The sequence below is a fragment of the Dama dama genome, chromosome 5 (genome assembly GCF_033118175.1).
Source record: "Dama dama isolate Ldn47 chromosome 5, ASM3311817v1, whole genome shotgun sequence".
In the NCBI taxonomy this organism is placed as follows: domain Eukaryota; kingdom Metazoa; phylum Chordata; class Mammalia; order Artiodactyla; family Cervidae; genus Dama; species Dama dama.
In genome coordinates, this window is record NC_083685.1 from 5,432,309 (window position 1) to 5,451,021 (window position 18,713).

The 18,713-nt window shown below is 39.4% G+C and overlaps 1 protein-coding gene and 1 non-coding gene across 4 annotated transcripts in view; one reads left to right on the forward strand and one right to left on the reverse strand.

Moving 5' to 3' along the window:
• Positions 1–18,713, forward strand: part of TTC28 (tetratricopeptide repeat domain 28) — a 575,569-nt gene that overhangs the window by 203,331 nt on the left and 353,525 nt on the right. The window lies entirely within an intron of this gene.
• LOC133058077 (U6 spliceosomal RNA) lies at positions 7,360–7,469 on the reverse strand. The gene has a single exon (XR_009693201.1). It is a non-coding gene; the product is annotated as a U6 spliceosomal RNA (small nuclear RNA).

Sequence of the window (18,713 nt, forward strand, 5' to 3'; positions counted from 1 at the left end):
AATTTTATGGTATATGAATTATATCTTAAAAAAACAGCGCAAAGACTAGTTGGTGGAAATGACAGGGCCATGTTTTGGCTTGTTTGTTTAATGCAAAGCAGAGCTTTCAGATAGAATGGTCTCAGGATTTGCTGCTCTCTGTCTGAAAGCCTTGAGTTTTCTGTTAGTGGAGGTGCTGTGGGGCTGCTCTTGATACAATTTAGGCATTTGAGAGAAGGTTGAGTTAAATGACCTCTAGGCTGAATTTCTTTGATTCTGAAAGATACACTTTTCTCTGCTCTTTAATAACATAGGAGTCAGTAGACATAGGTATGATTATGAGTGACCTCTTTTTTAGTTTTAAGCTTACAACCATATTATTTAACAGTTGTTATTTTTCTTCCTATGATTATCACCAATTTTTCACAGCAGGAGAAGGGTGGAGTGAAACTCCCAGTTCTTGAGGCGGATGTTGTATAACATTGCAAGGAGGACAAGGAAGCAAGGATGAGAGTCATAAATTGCAGCTGGAAGCTTGGAACTGATTCCTTTACCCTGCAGTAGCTTGGAAAGGATTCAGCTCCAAGTTTAATGAATAATGAAACATGATCTGAAGAAATTCTATGTGAGAAATACTCTGTTGCCTGGTTCTTAAGTGACTAGTAACTGTACCTTCTGCTCTACATGAGCAACAATTCTCTTCGTTCACTTTTTCTTTCAAGAATTTGAGGTGATAGTTCAGGATTTGCTTGAAAAGCTCATTTTAATTGTAGGTTAATTTCTAACACATGTTGGTGGCCCTATGGTCATGGCAGAGTAGATGAAAAAAAGTACTGGCTTTAAGAATGAGGTTTTAGGGACTTTTTCCTCAAAGTGTTTGCTGATTATGTGTATTATGAAATAAACAATACTTTTGAGAAACATGGAATCTTCTAGGTGGAAGGGACCTTAGAAGAAACCTGATCCAAACTCCTTGTTCTTCCTGAGGAACTAAAGCAGTTCAGTGGAACTGGAAAGTTGTGTATTTGCCACATGCAGTGCTGATGTTTTAGAAACTCCCTTTATTGTTATTTTCTTCCATTCTTTGCAACTTTTAGGAAGTCTGCTTCCTAGGCATCTTATTAAGCCTACCCTATAAAAATGTGTTTACCAAGCAGGAAAAACAGAAACAATAGCCAGGTTTATAGTAATTCTTCCATAATATAACTGAATTATAAGAGAAAATATTAGAATATAAGTGAAATCACTAAGAATTCATAAACATCTTTTCTGGAATACAAATAGTAAACAGCATCAGCTGTACCTCCACTTATCATTTTAAGAGTTAATTGATGCCTTGTGGCCTTAACTTCTCCATCCAACTCTCATCCCTTAGAGAAGATGTTGACTCTGAAGCATTCATTGCCTTGTGAACTTGGCAGTGTGCCAGATCCAATAGACTGGCCCTTTGGTCATTAAGCTCTGATAGAAGAGTTGGCTATGAGAGAACTAGAAAAATAGAGGAGAAAAGGCGTTTGTTAGCAGAATGATTCAGTTCTTATATTCATTATATGTGCAAATCACAATGCATATTATATCACAAAAATACCTAGACTAAAAATGTTATTGTACCTGGTAACAACTGTAAGTTTTTTCCATCTTGTAAAATTAGATTAGAACTCTGAAAAATTTAATCCATGAAATCCATCAGTAAATGGATTATAAGCCATACCTACCTTGCCCCTCAGCCTTATAATCAAAAGAACTTCTGTCTTGTCCAAACAGCAAAACCTTCTATAAAACACTATGTGTGTGTGTGTGTTATGAAACATAACAATTGTTTCATATTCCCAAACCTTGGAGCCCAGGGAGCCCAGGCATGCCAGGCAGAAAAACCTTTGTTCATCACACCCTTGGAGAAATAGCAGGTACAGAGTACCACAGACCTTGGAAATAAGTATTATTATGCTTGTGTTTGCTCTTCTCCCTCTTACTTTCTCCAATATATCTTTGTCTCAGGTATAGGAAAAGACTAGACTGGCTGGAAGAGAACTCTATTACTTTTCTTCCTACTTAGGCCAGAAAATAAGAGCAAAGGAAATCAGTATGCCATTTTTTGACATACTTGCTTTCAGTAGACTAGAACTTACCTGTGAAGTACTGTGAAGGATAGTACTTATCCAACTGCTAAAACATAAAATGTATTCCTTTTTAGTTGTTGCATTTTAACACATTTCCATCTTGTTTCAGGCAGGCCACATACATATCTCTTGAACATAGAATTTCTAGGGCATGTACCTTCTCAGATGGCCCTGGAAATATTTCTTTAAATTTGTTAACAGCCTTTTCAAAGGTTTAAAGCATTTCTGCGAATTAATAATAACTGAAAACAACCTCCTTTCCAACAGGATGTGAAGCAGACTAGAACTCCATTATGCTTCCTGTTTCTTATCTGAGTGAGAAGGATCTAGTAGAGGTAGAGAGCACACTCACCCAGGTTAGCCACAAGGCTGGGGTTAGACCTTGTGCTCTGATGTTCTTATTAGGTGTTCTGAGACTCTGAAATTTAGAGACTTGTTTCTGAGATGAAGCGTTTCTTCATTATTAGATGTGTGCTAGTGCCACTTTTGAACTTTTAATGTAACAGATGTTACCAAAGTTTCTGATTGTCTTTCTGGGTGTCTCTAGGATTGTTGTGCTAAATCCCAGTGGAAGATGTGTTTCTGGGCCCACAAGGCTGTTCCTCTGCTACACAGCAGGGACAGGCTCTTCCCCATCTGTCTCAATCATAGATTTCCCCCTGAAATTCAGGGAAACGTTTGCCGTGTTAAGTCATTAACAACTGTTTCAAAACAGTCTGATTTCTAACAGTTGGTGCATGTGGAGCTACCTAATTAAAATAATTCCAGTCTCGTTAATAAGATAAGTGTGTTTTCTAGTTGCTATGGGATTATTGCTATCAAATACAAAGGGCTTGAGGCTTAGTCAAGTGAATTATGCTTATATTCCAGTCCCTTTACCAATTTAATTGTATTTAAGAGTTTAAATCCTTATGTTCTTTCTTATATTTTCATGTCAATGAACGGGAGAGGTAGCTTGGGGAAGTTTTATGGATAAGAATACTGACATCAGACATAGAATCTGTAGATTCCACAGGAGATTTGGCTACTAGAGAAGGTCACAGAAATTGACATGGTAATGCATGATGAAATGGCCTCTTGTCTAAACTGTCCCACTCCCACATCTTTTCCATGAGTCCTTCAACTAAAATTGATCTCTTCCTTCTCTGAACTCCTGGAGTGCTTTATATGTATACTTCTTACAATATTTTCTACTTTCTGCTGTTTATATACATATGTTTTACAAATGCTGCTTCTTAAAGGAAGGCTTAGTGACAGACCACTGTCTTGTCCTCCAAGGAGCCTAAGGCAATGGCTTGCACGTTGTGGTTGACTCAGAAACATTTGTTGAGTGAATGATCAATAGAAAGAAATATTTTATCATTAACTTTAATCTATATAATCATACTCTAGGTCTTGAGAAGGGACTTAGAACCTGTTCTTAAGTATGTAAGAATATTTTTATTTTTAAATTTCAAAAATACTAAATTAGAATCATTAAGAAACTTTTGTATGCTGAATTTTATATAAGAAACTGACATATGATCCTCTTAGCAGAATCAAGAAAACTTTGCAGACTAAATACCGGGAATATATATATATATATATATACACACACACACACGAGCCTTCTTCAAAATAGAATTCATTAATTGTACAGAGCTCTGAGGTCTCACTAAGTCTCCTGTCCTAACAACACACACTATTAAATGGTAAACTAATGGGGAAACAGAAAAAACTCACCATGCATCTGAGGAGGTATGATAAAGTGAAATGTTTGTTCAGGGGCTACTTCTAGCAGTCATTGGTCATTGCCAGCTCTGTATGACTCTGGAATCGGTTTCTACCACTGCTCTCTGATGCTTTCCTGCCCCTTGGTGGTGATTGTTATCATCTCACTCTCTAGACCTTATCTTCATTGAAGCTCTGCCCTCCTAGATAATTCTCATAAAACAAACGTTAGGATTTTGGCAGCTAATGATTATGCCTTTGTTAAGGCTCTTAGTAAGAAGTCATATAGGGACACCTGAGAAGATAGAAGAAAATCAAGGGTGGGTGGGAAAGAGGTGGTAGAAAGACTGGAGAGGGGAGGAACCTGGAGGCTGGGTGCTGGCAGGCAGGCTGGGAGTAAGAAGCAGCAGAGGTCAACACAGGATGGACTGACAGGCAGGCCAGTGCCTAGGAGAAGATGACAAGTGTGTGTAGGAGAGCAGTGGTTCACATCTGTCAACGTCATTCCTTTTTGTGTGTGTATCTTAAAAACAAAGTGTATGTTCAAGGTTTTTTCCATCTTAGTAGTATTCAGGGTACCTTTTTGTTAGTAGTTTTGTGTCCTTTGCTTCTAGAGCTTGTCATATTAGAAGCAGAGATCAAAAGCCAAGCCACAGTCACATGAAGATGGAAACTTATTACTTCAGGTTTGGGGGCAGATGTTTCTTTACTTAAAAGAAATGTGTCTGTCTCCCCAGCTGTGGCTGACCTCCTCAGACTTATGGTGTGAATGGCTGTGGAGATTGTTTTCGTGACAGAAGGAAATCCATCACTGCTTTGAACCACCCAAAACTTTTCACCTCTGCTGGCAAGAAGCCAAGCCAAACCTGTCTGAGGCTCTCTGGTAGCTGCTCACACTCTTTTATATGTGAAGCAGAAGAAATGGGGCATTTGTGAGATAGTATGTTATTTAGAGTCAAGTGACAGCTTTGATTGACTGCCAGGTATGTTGGGAGTCAGAGATCTCAATTTAATGCTTCTCCTGAAGCATTTGGTATGGTAGCTGGAGGCAAGGTAAAATCGGCTTTTATGGAGCCTGCTGACTTGTCTGTACAAAGGGCCTAAACAGGAGGTAACATGAGCAAATGTTAGCCAGGCTTTGACTTTAGACCTCCAAATCACATTTAACACATGACCAGGGCAGTTGTCTACTTAATGAGTTGAATTATGGAATCCATTTGCCCATTCATTTCCATTCACTAAAATCTCCCTTTAGACCTCAGTGAAAGTGAAAGTTGCTTATATCGTGTCTGACTCTTTGCGACCCCATGGACTGTAGCGGACCAGGCTTCTCTGTCCATGGAATTCTTTTTTTTTTTTTTACTTTTATTTGCATTTATTTTCTGTGGCATTTATTCCCGGGCCATAAGTTTTTGTTTCTTCAGTTTCTTCTGGGATATCTTTTTCTTTTGTGCAACCTCCTCTTCTGGTTTAGGAACAATCTGTTCTTTTTCAATAAGGATCATCTCAATGTGGCAGGGAGAGCTCATGTAGGGGTTGATCCGACTGTGAGCTCTATAAGTCCTGCGCCGCATCTTGGCGGCTTTGTTCACTTGGATGTGCTCAATAACCAGAGAATCTACATCTAAGCCCTTAAGTTCAGCATTACTCTCTGCATTTTTGAGCATGTGTAGTAAAAATTCAGCACTGTTTTTGGGACACCGACCCTGTGTCTAGCCCCACTGTTTGGCCTGTGCACACCTACCAACTCCACCATTGTAACGACGGAATGGCACACATTGCTTCTTAAAAGTGACATCCTTCAGATACTTGGTGGCTTTTCGGATATGCATACCCTTTATGGGCTGGGCAGTTTCACGAGTGTTCTTAAAGTGAACACGAAGATTTGAACCTCTTGATTTGCATGATTTTGTGGGGTTTTCTGGGTCGAGTGAATAGCGCACCATTTTTAGGGGTCAGCTCAGACTGCTTACCGGAAAAGCTGTCCATGGGATTCTACAGGCCAGAATGTTGAAATACGTTGCCATTTCCTTCTCCAGGGGATCTTCCCAACCCAGGGATCAAACCCAGTTCTCCTGCATTGCAGGCAGATTCTTTACCATTTGAGCCACCGTATCTCTAAGTAACAACAGTCTCTAATATTACAGGGAGGTAGCATCTTTGTTCATAATCTAATAGTCTGTGGCTAAAACAATGTGTTTTGGGCCACTTTTCGTCCGCGTGTCAGCCTTGTAGTAGTCATGTTGGGGATCTAGCCCCAGTAACAATAGGAGACTGGTGGTAGCAAAAATCAGCCATGGTGTCCCATGTTCTTCCAGTGAGTCTGACAAGAGCCTGTTAGTGAGGTTTGGCATCTGCCTCTTGGTTCACTTCGTGAGCAGACTGGGGTAGAGTTAAAGGGTATACAAACACAGTCTCTGTAATGCTTGCCTGCTTCCATAGGTCCAACTGCCTTCTGGGGACTGGGAGACTGTATAGAATTTGTATTGGTTTCTTACTAGCCTGTAACCATAGGATAGACTTATAATTAAAAGAAAATCTGAAAATCTTGGTTGTAAGAGCATAATTTGAGATAAAACTTTTGAAATTGCTTTCCAATTTTGCAGATGGAAATAAAACAGAAGCATAGACCACCTGGAAAAAAGTTGTCGATGTTAATACTAATAATAGCTACCACTTATTGCGAGCCTCTTGTGAGTTAGGCACAGTGCTGACATCATTACCTCCTTCACATCCTAACAATACTGCAGGAAGGTTTTAGAGCAGGAGAGGAGACTGAGTCTAAGACAAGGTCAGTAACTTGCTGACGACCACAAAATTAGTAACTGGTGATCTGGGATTCGAACCTGGATCTGTCTGACACAGGTGTCCTGCACAGTTTGTACAGTTTTGTGCTTTAAGATGAAAAAAAAAAAAAAAAAATCACAGACAGGCCCACCAAAGAAGTAGCGCCAAAACTTCTAAGGCGCTGTAGCCAAAAGCAGAGCTTTCAACACATTATCAAAGACCACAAACTAACAACACGTGATGATCAGAATGAATTAGAGAGTGAGTTACTTAACTAACACTCTGGGGTAATTTCAGGTAAAGGGAAGGATTAATAGCGCTTATTTTTGTATGTGCCACCACAGGATTTTTAAGGAACTGATTTTCTATGCTTTAAAAATGACAATGTTTGTGAGCCCTGTGTTTTCTGTCACTGCGTTAGGCATTATTCAGTGCAGACACCAGGAACTTATTTTTCTCCTTCCATCTATTGCTGCTACTGGAAACAGATGTTCTCTAAGCCTACCATGCCAGTGCTTCCTCTGACAAGCTTGCATAAAGTGGTGGTATTGTGTTTGCCCGTCCTACCATTTCAAGAGTTAAATGGAGAACTATAGTCTCCAGTGCACCCGCCTTTACAGATAGACATACTCTTTGGGATCCCATATTTAAGTGAAATTAGTTCCGAAGTCAGGTTTTATTTTATTTATTTATTTTTTTTAGAAACAGTTTATTTTCCATCAACCAAATTTCCATTTTGGTGGAAGTTTGTGGAAGAACAGCTAAAAATATGGAACGCTTCATGAATTTGTGTGTCATCCTTGCGCAGGGGTCATGTTAATCTTCTCTGTATCGTTCCAACTTTATATGTATATGTGCTGCCGAAGCGAGCACTGAAGTCTGATTTTAAATTTGAACTAAGAATAGGGGAACTTGACCAGTAAGCAGATGATGGAAGATCCTGATTTTATCTTTAAAAAAAAAAAGGGAGAGCGTGTCAATTAAAAAATCTTGTGTCTGAAATATAGCAGCTGTGAATTAAATGCATAGATCTTCTTCATCAAGTTGATATTTAGGTTTGGCATCATGGATCTCTAAATGAGTTGATTGTGTCTATGTTCAGCTGTGAGTCTAATGGTTTAATTTGATAATGGATGGCTTTGAACTTCATTTGGAGACTTTAGCCCATTGAGAGTATTGTTTGATTCTTCTTCCTGTTCTTCCTCTTGCTCATCTTCTTCCTCCTCCTCCCTCCTTTTTCTTATCCTCCCTCTCCTTTTCTTGTTCCTCGTAAGAACATTTTATGATTTAAAAATCCTGTTGATATGCTAGTGAAGAGACAACATTAATCTGAGAATAATTATCTTGACATTAGGGATGTGTGATATGTGCGTGTTTGTTGCTCAACATAGTGCTTTCAGCAAACACTTGGGAATGAATGAAGGAATACAGATGTTTCTGAATCTGACTTCTCTGAATTTCTTTTAAGCATGTTTAAAAGCTTTGGATTTTATTTTGGTCTTGGATAATCACTTAGTGAACAGGAACCCTGTTACTGCTAATCTGTGGAGGTACCTCTAATGGAAAGGCCAGTTCAGCCATTATATACTTCCTTCTCTCTCACTGGTTTCTTGACTGGCTGTAATAGGCCTTTGAGTTTTCCTTTTGTTTCCCTTTCTTTCTGGCCCTCTAGCAATATTTCTTTCTGCTTCATTTTTAAACTGTAAAGTATCCTGTGTTATCTTTCTTATCACACCTCCCTGATCCCCCCTTTTCCTGCCCTTACTACTCCTGTCTTCTCTTTCAACCCAAATATAAATGAGAATTAAGGAAGCTGAAACATTTACCTAAAATAAGAATAAAACTTAATGCCTTTTCAGTGTTCAAAGAGTATGTATTTGTATTTTTAAAAATGTTTCAGAGTCTAAGACTTGAAAAAATAAAATTAGATCTTGTTGGATTTCTTACGTACACACACTTGTTTAGAATATAGAAGGCTGAAAGAATAATACTAGAAGCATATAAATAAGTGGCCTGAGGAGTTGGCACTACTGCTGTTACCATCTGGTCTATCCTAAGTATTTTAGCCAATATTTATGTATTAGGTCACAGATTCATTTAGATCTTCTTGATCAGTCTGGATAATACGGCCTCTAACTTGGAGTTTCTGTTTTTTTTCCAGACTGGAGATAAGGTGCTTACTAACTCAAAGATTTTGCATTGCATTAAGTTTTTTGTGTGTATGATAAGGAAATGTTTCCAAGTGCAAGGTGGTAGTATTGCTGCTGCTGCTGCTACTACTGTATACAACTGTACACATGTTGGGATTGGAGTTGGAACACTTTGGAGATATTGAATGAAGAACTTGAGCTGTGCAGATCTGCAAAGGCAAGAAGGCAGGTCATAGCAGGCTTGGAAGAAGTAACTTAAAATTTGTTGTGATGATTCTAGATTTGACACTAACTTAAACAAACCACCTCAGGTCACCTGGTATATCTGAATTTGGCTTAGGTATTACATAAGATGAAAACTTATTGAAATGGAAAAGCAAAGGCTTTCAAAAACAGGATGCGGAAGAATGTGTAGAATATAATGTTATTTTGGTGAAAATGTGTGTGAATATGTTTGTATAGGGCAAGGGGAAAGACCTCAGCTCAATTCACTTGCTCAGTCATGTCTGACTCTTTGCGACCCCATGGACTGCAGCATGCCAGGCTCCTCTGTCTATTACCAACTCCTGGAGCTTGCTCAAACTCATGTCCCAAGTCAGTGATGCCATCCAACTGTCTTGCCCTCTGTTATCTCCTCCTTCTGCCTTCAATCTTTCCCAGCATCAGGGTCTTTTCCAGTGAGTCAGTCCGTCTTATCAGGTGACAAAGTATTGGAGTTTCAGCTTCAGCATCTGTCCTTCAAGTGAATATTCAGGACTGATTTCCTTGAGGATTGACTGGTTGGATCTCCTTGAAGTCCAAGGGACTCTCAAGAGTCTTCTCCAACACCACAGTTCAAAAGTGTTAATTCTTCAGTGCTCAGCTTTCTTTATAGTCCAGCTTTCACATCCATACATGACTACTGGAAAAACCATAGCTTTGACTAGAAGGACCTTTGTTGGCAAAGTAGTGTCTCTGCTTTTGAACCTGCTGGCTAGGTTGATCATAGCTTATCTTCCAAGGAGCAAGTGTCTTTTTAATTTCATGGCTGCACTCACCATCTGCAGCGATTTTGGAGCCCAAGAAAAAAAGGTCTGTCACTGTTTTCATTGTTTCCCCATCTGTTTGCCATGAAGTGATGAGACTGAATGCCATGATCTTAGTTTTTTGAATATTGAATTTTAAGCCAACTTTTTCACTCTCCTCTATCACTTTCATCAAGAGGTCTTTAGTTCTTCTTCGCTTTTCTGCCATAAGGATGGTGTCATCTGCATATCTGAGGTTATTATTTCTCCCGGCAATATTATTCCAGCTTGTGATTTATCAAGCCCAGCATTTTGCATCAGGTACTCTGCATATAAGTTAAATAAGCAGGGTGACAATATACAGCCTTGATGTACTCCTTTCCCACTTTGGAACCAGCTCACTGTTGCATGTCCAGTTCTAACTTTTGCTTCTTGACCTGCATACAGGTTTCTCAGGAGTCAGGTTAGGTGGTCTAGTAACCCCATCTCTTTAGAATTTTGCAAAGTTTGTTGTGATCCATGCAGTAAAAGGCTTTGGCATAGTCAATAAAACAGAAGTAGGTGTTTTTCTGGAACTCTCTTGCTTTTTCTGTAATCCATTGGATGTTGGCAATTTGATCTCTGGTTCCTCTGCTTTTTCTAAATCCAGCTTGAACATCTGGAAGTTCTCAGTTCATGTACTGTTGAAGCCTAGCTTGGAGATTTTTGAGCATTACTTTGCTAGCGTGTGAGATGAGTGCAATTGTGCAGTAGTTTGAGCATTCTCTGGCATTGCCTTTCTTTGGGATTGGTCTGAAAACTGACATTTTCTAGTCCTGTGGCCACTGCCAAGTTTTCCAAATTTGCTTGCATATTGAGTGCAGCACTTTTACGGCATCATCTTTTAGGATTTGAAATAGCTCAACTGGAATTCCATCACCTCCACTAGCTTTGTTTGTAGTGATGCTTCCTAAGGTCCACTTGACTTCACATTCCAGTATGTCTGCCTCTAGGTGAGTGATCACATGATTGTGATTATATGGGTCATGAAGATCTTTTTTGTATAGTTCTTCTGTGTATTCTTGCCACCTCTTCTTAATATCTTCTGCTTCTCTTAGGTTCATACCATTTCTGTTCTTTATTGTGCTCATCTTTGCATGAAATGTTCCCTTGGTGTCTCCAGTTTTCTTGAAGAGATCTTTAGTCTTCCCCATTCTATTGTTTTCCTCTATTTCTTTGCATTGATCACTGAGGAAGGCTTTCTTATCTCTCCTTGCTATTGTTGGAACTCTGCATTCAAATGGGTATATCTTTCCTTTTCTCCTTTGCCTTTAGCTTCTCTTCTTTTCTCAGTTGTTTGTAAGGCCTACTCAGACAACCATTTTGCCTTTCTTTTTCTTGGGGATGGTCTTGATCACTGCCTCCTGTACAATTTCATGAATCTCCGTCCATAGTTCTTCAGGTACTCTGTCTGTGAGATCTAATCCCTTGTATCTATTTGTCATTTCCAGTGTATAATCATAAGGGATTTGATTTAGGTCATACCTGAATGGTCTAGTGGCTTTCCCTACTTTCTTCAGTTTAAGTCTGAATTTGGCAATAAGGAGTTCATGATCTGAGCCATAGTCAGCTCCCGATCTTGTTTTTTCTGACTGTATAGAGCTTCTCCATCTTTGGCTGCAAAGAATATTATCAGTCTGATTTCGGTATTGACCATCTGATGATTTCCATGTGTAGAGTCATCTCTTATGTTGTTAAAAATGGGCATTTGCTGTGACCAGTGTGTTCTCTTGGCAAAACTCTGTTAGCTTTTGTTCTGCTTCATTCTGTACTCCAAGGCCAAACTTGCCTGTTACTCCAGGTATCTCTTGACTTTCTATTTTTGCATTCTAGTCCCCTGTGATGAAGTGGACATCTTTTTGGAGTGTTAGTTCTAGAAGGTCTTGTAGGTCTTCATGGAACCGTTCAACTTCAGCTTTTTTTTGGCATTAGTGGTCAGGGCATAGACTTAAATTGCTGTGATATTGAATGATTTTCCTTGGAAATGAACAGAGATGATTCTCTTTGGAAAGACCTACCAGGCCATAAATCAACATGTTGAAAGGTCTAATCTCTGAATGCTGGAAATGTGGAATGTTTATTTAGAAACACTTTCCTCATCTGTGTTTTCTATTTATTATGAATGCACATGCTTCTACTATTATAATAAGAGGTTGTCTTCAAAAGTGGCTATTGAAGAGGAATGTCTTATAAAGTCAGCTTTTGGTGGTAGATGAGGATGACTCTTGGTGTGGGACCAGGCACGGCGAGACAAGGGACTGAGTACCTTGAAGGTTTAAGTAGAGTGACTGATAATACAAAGCATCAAAGAATAAAAACCTTATCTTTTAACTGATAGTATTTAAGATAAATTTATCAACTTGTGTGATTATGAGAAATTTACCTTCCTAATTATGTTTCACAGTGATAATAAAATTAGTTTCTCTTCTCAGATTATACACAGCTTGTAGTGGAAAGAGCTCAGAAATGAGCTAGGTGACTGGGGAAGCCAGCCTGGGATTTAAATTTTATAGAGACAATGCAGAGTTCATGGTATTAAGAGTTTGGCAGAAATCCCCAGGAGTTAAGAAATTTCAAACAAAGGCTGACAGGAGACAGTTGGCTGGAAAATGAAAAAGTCTGGTAGAGTTGAAGTGCATCGTATATTAGGATCATCAGCAATGCAATGAATTTTCGTTGCTGAATAACTAAAGTTAGAAATAATAAAAACTGTTTTGGTTTCTTTAGTGCATATTTAAGCTTTAAAAATTACATTCTATTTGAACCAGCTATTGGAGTCCCATTTTTCTAGATTGTGGTTGGAAGAAGGATATAGAAATACTAAACTAGAAATTAGAAGCCGGAATAATAGCAAAAAGCTGGATATACTCAGGTGGTAGGGAAATCATGTTTGCCCTGAGAAAAGTATTCTGAAGCTACCTACCTACGTATTACTTGGGTAGTAGGTTCCAGGGTCAAGACCTAAAGTGAAAAATGGAATAATGAAAATTACCTTGAAAAAAAATCTCTCTAAAAATTTCATGTTAGAGATTAATGGTGTTAATACAGCAGATTTTTCCTCCAATGTTAGAACAAAGCAACATTTCTTTGGTTGAGCCCCAGATACACTTAGCTTGTGTTTATGGGCCATGGTGTTTAGTGAGGAGACATGCTTTACACTTTACACACGCGCTTCTGCGCGGTCTGTCGGTGGAGAGGTCTGACAGAATGTGGTCCACTGGAGAAGGAAATGGCAAAACACTTCAGTATTCTTGCCTTGAGAACCCCATGAACAGTATAAAAAGGCAAAATGATGGGATACTGAAAGAGGAACTCCCCAGGTTGGTAGGTGCCAAATATGCTACTGGAGATCAGTGGAGAAATAACTCCAGAAAGAAGGAAGGGATGGAGCCAAAGCAAAAAACATACCCAGTTGTGGATGTGACTGGTGATAGAAGCAAGGTCCGATGCTGTAAAGAGCAATATTGCATAGGAACCTGGAGTGTTAGGTCCATGAATCAAGGCAAATTAGAAGTGGTCAAACAGGAGATGGCAAGAGTGAATGTTGACATTCTAGTAATCAGTGAACTAAAATGGACTGGAATGGGTGAATTTAACTCAGGTGACCATTATACCTTCTACTGTGGGCAGGAATCCCTTAGAAGAAATGGAGTAGCCATCATGGTCAACAAAAGAGTCCGAAATGCAGTACTTGGATGCAATCTCAAAAATGACAGAATGATCTCTGTTCGTTTTCAAGGCAAACCATTCAGTATCACGGTAATCCAAGCCTGTGCCCCAACCAGTAATGCTGAAGAAGCTGAAGTTGAACGGTTCTATGAAGAACTACAAGATCTTCTGGAACTAACACCCCAAAAAGATGTCCTTTTCATTATAGGGGAATGGAATGCAAAAGTAGGAAGTTAAGAAACACCTGGAGTAACAGGGAAATTTGGCCTTGGAGTACGGAATGAAGCAGGGCAAAAGCTAATAGAGTTTTGCCAAGAGAACGCACTGGTCATAACAAACACCCTCTTCCAACAACACAAGAGAAGACTCTACACATGGACATCACCAGATGGTCAACACCAAAATCAGACTGATTATATTCCTTGAAGCCAAAGATGGACAAGCTCTATACAGTCAGCAAAAACAAGACCGGGAGCTGACTGTGGCTCAGATCATGAACTCCTTATTGCCAAATTCAGACTTAAATTGAAGACAGTAGGGAAAACCACTAGACCATTCAGGTATGACCTAAATCAAATCCCTTATGACTATACAGTGGAAGTGGGAAATAGATTTAAGGAACTAGATCTGATAGACAGCCTGATGAACTATGGACAGAGGTTCATGACATTGTACAGGAGACAGGGATCAAGACCATCCCCATAGAAAAGAAATACAATAAGGCAAAATGGTTGTCTGAGGAGGACTTACAAATAGCTGTGAGAAGAAGAGAAGCAAAAAGCAAAGGAGAAAAGGAAAGATATTCCCATTTGAATGCAGAGTTCCAAAGAATAGCAAGGAAAGATAAGAGCCTTCCTCAGCGATCAATGCAAAGAAATAGAGGAAAACAACAGAATGGGAAAGACTAGAGATCTCTCCAAGAAAATTAGAGATATCAAGGGAACATTTCAGGCAAAGATGGGTTCAATAAAGGACAGAAATGGTATGGACCTAACAGAAGCAGAAGATATTAAGAAGTGGTGGCAAGAATACACAGAAGAACTGTACAAAAAAGATCTTCACGACCCAGATAACCACAATGGTGTGATCACTCACCTAGAGCCAGACATCCTGGAATGTGAAGTCAAGTGGGCCTTAGAAAGCATCACTACGAACCAGGCTAGTGGATGTGATGGAATTCCAATTGAGCTATTTCAAATCCTGAAAGATGATGCTGTGAAAGTGCTGCACTCAATATGCCAGCAAATTTGGAAAACTCAGCAGTGGCCACAGGACTGGAAAAGGTCAGTTTTCATTCCAATCCCTAAGAAAGGCAATCCAAAAGAATGCTCAAACTACCGCACAATTGAACTCATCTCACACACTAGTAAAGTAATGCTCAAAATTCTCCAAGCCAATCTTCAGCAATACGTGAACTGTGAACTTCCAGATGTTCAAGCTGGTTTTAGAAAAGGCAGAGGAACCAGAGATCAAATTGCCAATATCTGCTGTATCATCGAAAAAGCAAGAGAGTTCCAGAAAAACATCTATTTCTGCTTTATTGACTACGCCAACGCCTTCGACTGTGTGGATCACAATAAACTGTGGAAAATTCTGAAAGAGATGAGATGGGCATACCAAACCACCTGACCTGCCTCTTGAGAAACCTGTATGCAGTCAGAAAGCAACAGTTAGAACTGGGCATGGAACAACAGACTGGTTCCAAACAGGAAAAGGAGTACCTCAAGGCTGTATATTGTCACCCTGCTTATTTAACTTACATGCAGAGTACATCTTGAGAAATGCTGGACTGGAAGAAGCACAAGCTGGAATCAAGTTTGCCGGAAGAAATATCAATAACCTCAGATATGCGGATGACACCACCCTTATGGCTGAGAGTGAAGAGGAACTAAAAAGCCTCTTGATGAAAGTGAAAGAGGAAAGTGAAAAAGTTGGCTTAAGGCTTAACATTCAGAAAACTAAGATCATGGCATCTGGTCCCATCACCTCATGGGAAATAGATGGGGAAACAGTGTCAGACTTCATTTTTCTTGGCTCCAAAATCACTGCAGATGGTGACTGCAGCCATGAAATTAAAAGACGCTTACTCCTTGGAAGGAAAGTTATGACCAGCCTAGATAGCATATTGAAAAGCAGAGACATTACTTTGCCAACAAAGGTCCGCTGGTCAAGGCTATGGTTTTTCCAGTGGTCATGTATGGATGTGAGTGTTGGACTGTGAAGAAAGCTGAGTGCCGAAGAATTGATGCTTTTGAACTGTGGTGTTGGAGAAGACTCCTGAGAGTCCCTTGGACTGCAAGGAGATCCAACCAGTCCATCCTAAAGGCTATCAGTCCTGGGTGTTCATTGGAAGGACTGATGCTGAAGCTGAAACTCCAATACTTTGGCCACCTCATGCGAAGAGTTGACTCATTGGAAAAGACCCTGATGCTGGGAGGGATTGGGGGCAGGAGGAGAAGGGGACGACAGAGGATGAGATGGCTGGATGGCATCACCGACTTGATGGGCATGAGTTTGAGTAAACTCTGGGAGTTGGTGATGGACAGGGAGGCCTGGCGTGCTGCGATTCATGGGGTCGCAAAGAGTCGGACACGACTGAGCGACTGAACTGAACTCAACTAAGATGCAAACCATTACATTTAGAATGGATAAACAACAAAGTCCTACTGTATAGCACAGGGAACAACAGCCATAAATAAACCATAATGGAGAAGAATATGAAAAAGAATGTATATATGTATATTACTGAGTCACTTTGCTATATAGTAGAAATTAACATAATATTGTAAATCAACTATATATGTAAAAAAAAAAATGGATGTTACAGCCTGGTTTACAAATTCTGGGGATGTGTGGGACCCAGGGATCAACTTTGAGGCTACCTGAAACGTGGGATTTATGCCGGAGTCCTGGACTGAAATCCCTCTGGATTATATTATTAAAGGAGTCTTTTCCAAAGGGAAATTTGTGTGACCTGGACCTCCCTGTATAGTCTGAGAGGCTATGTTTTATAGTGGAAAGAGCAGTGAATGAGAGATCCAAAACTCTGTTTTATACCACCGCTTATTTCTGCTGTGTTTTTAGGTCAGTGTTTGTAAGCTTTTTATATTTGTTGCACATTTAAAATATATACATAGATTTGTGGCAAATTTTTAAAATGACGTTTTGGTGATGTAATTGAAGAGACTAAAATCTCAGAACAGCATTAAACAAGTCAGTAGCAGTTCAGTAGAGTTAGAATTAGAGCATCACATGGTCCTGGTGCCTGTAAAAAACATCTTTGGTTGGTATAACACTTTAGTCATCACTCTTTCAGCGCTGTTTTGTTGTTGGAGGTCTTAACTGCCAGACTGAGCTCTCTCACATGATCATGATGCAACAGTATTTGTGGTTTCATCAAATATGCTGTTTCTTTGGCACTAGCTTTGTACTGTGTTATTCCTTTTGCCTTTTATTCATAGCAGTTCTCTACTTGAATTTGTACTTTCATCTGTAAAGAGGAGTAGTTAGAACTGTCTTCCTTTCCTCAGGACTGTTGTGGGGATTAGTGAGCTACAAAAGAGGCAAACGTTTTATAAAAAAATGCAAAAATTTTTTAAAGTTATGAAGGGCTATATAACTGTAAGCAGTTCCTGTTAGATTTTTGTCTGCCCACTTATCTCTTTGCCTTATTAGTTAGTAAGATTATTGGAACTAGGGACTGGATATTCTTCCTTTACTTTGTTCCCAGCGTATAACTCAATGTGTGGTATATTAAAGATAGTCAATAAATATTCGTTAAATTGAAATTTAAAATTATTTTTATTCTTAATGTTGGATTGGTTTGCTGCACAATCAGCAACATCCTTTGTGCAAAGTGGTATTGATAATGCAGAGACCCAGCTGTCTGCTGGTAGATCTCATCCTGTGTACAGGAACAAGGTGAGTGCTGGGCGCTTCTGGTGGGTTTGGATCGGGAGCAGGGACAAAAAGGCAACCAGATTTAGGTTCCCTCTTTTGAGAGGAAACCTATGCATTCTTCCTAAATGTAGTCAGCTGGATTATTGCATGGCTGCGTGTGCAAGGAGAATGCAGCATTTTGTTTAGTCTGGTTCGAGATGTTCTAAGTGGTTTTTATTATGATAGTATGTCTATTGGAAGTTCTTCCACAGCCTTATAGATTTCATTTTCTTTAATTGGAATGGGGAGGGAGAGAGAGAACAGCATTTACTTGGCATTCTTGCCTTTTAGAGCTGTGGGTTATTGATTCAGGGGCCTAGAATGGTAATGCTTGGAAGTAAAGGTTCCCTTGGGAGCACCAGTGTTAAAGGGCAAAGGGAAAATGATTAGAATTTAAATCTCCAGACTCCACTGAATTTGTGGCTTCATTAAAAAAGGGGGGGAGGAGGAAATGATCTGGGCGGCCACAGTAGGCTTTGTTTAACACTTGCATCCACAAACTGATATCTCAAGAATTAGCAGTCCTACAAGTTGAGCTCCGTGGCCAAGTGAGAACAGCCAGACAGTGGACTGCTTTTACTGTCTGCTGGACCTCAATTTGGGCCATGTTCAGTTAGGGACAACCAATACTAGCAAAATCTCTCTTATTTTCTAAGAGATAATGTAACTTTGGCTTTCTTTGAACTAGTAAAATCTCTTCTGCCTGTTTGTGGAACATGTAATCACCAAATTACATACATACTTTTTCTTTGATATGTCACTCTTTAGAAATTCTACTTCCCCAAAGTCAAGTTTTCCTTTTAGACTCTTTATCTGATAGGTAGTTATTGCTACTTTAAATAGTACTTTCTCTAGCTTGTCTGTTAGCAGAAGAGAGCAATGAGGAATAATACTAGACTGTAATGACAAATAGTTTCTACTACCAAAAACTGTGTGACCTTGGACAAATCACTTAACCTCTTTGAGTGTCAGTTTCTTTGTGTTTAAAGTGAAAGACTTGGACTAGTGACTTCTGGGGTTTTTTTGAGCTTGAAAATTTTATCATTCTGTGAGATAATACAGTCTAGTTTGTCTTTCAACTTTCAGGTAATCAAGAAATTATTTTCTTTTTGAAATGTAATTTCCTTTTAGAGAGGCCCTGTAGTATAGTGGTTAAGAGCATGGGCTCAGAAGCTAGAACACCTGTTCTGGAGTTTACTAATTGATAGTCAGTCCTGGGTATTTTATCTCTGTGCTTTAGTTTCTTTATCTGTAAAATGGTAGTATTAATAATGCCCACCTCCTAGGGTTGATAGGCCTAAATTAGGTAATAAATA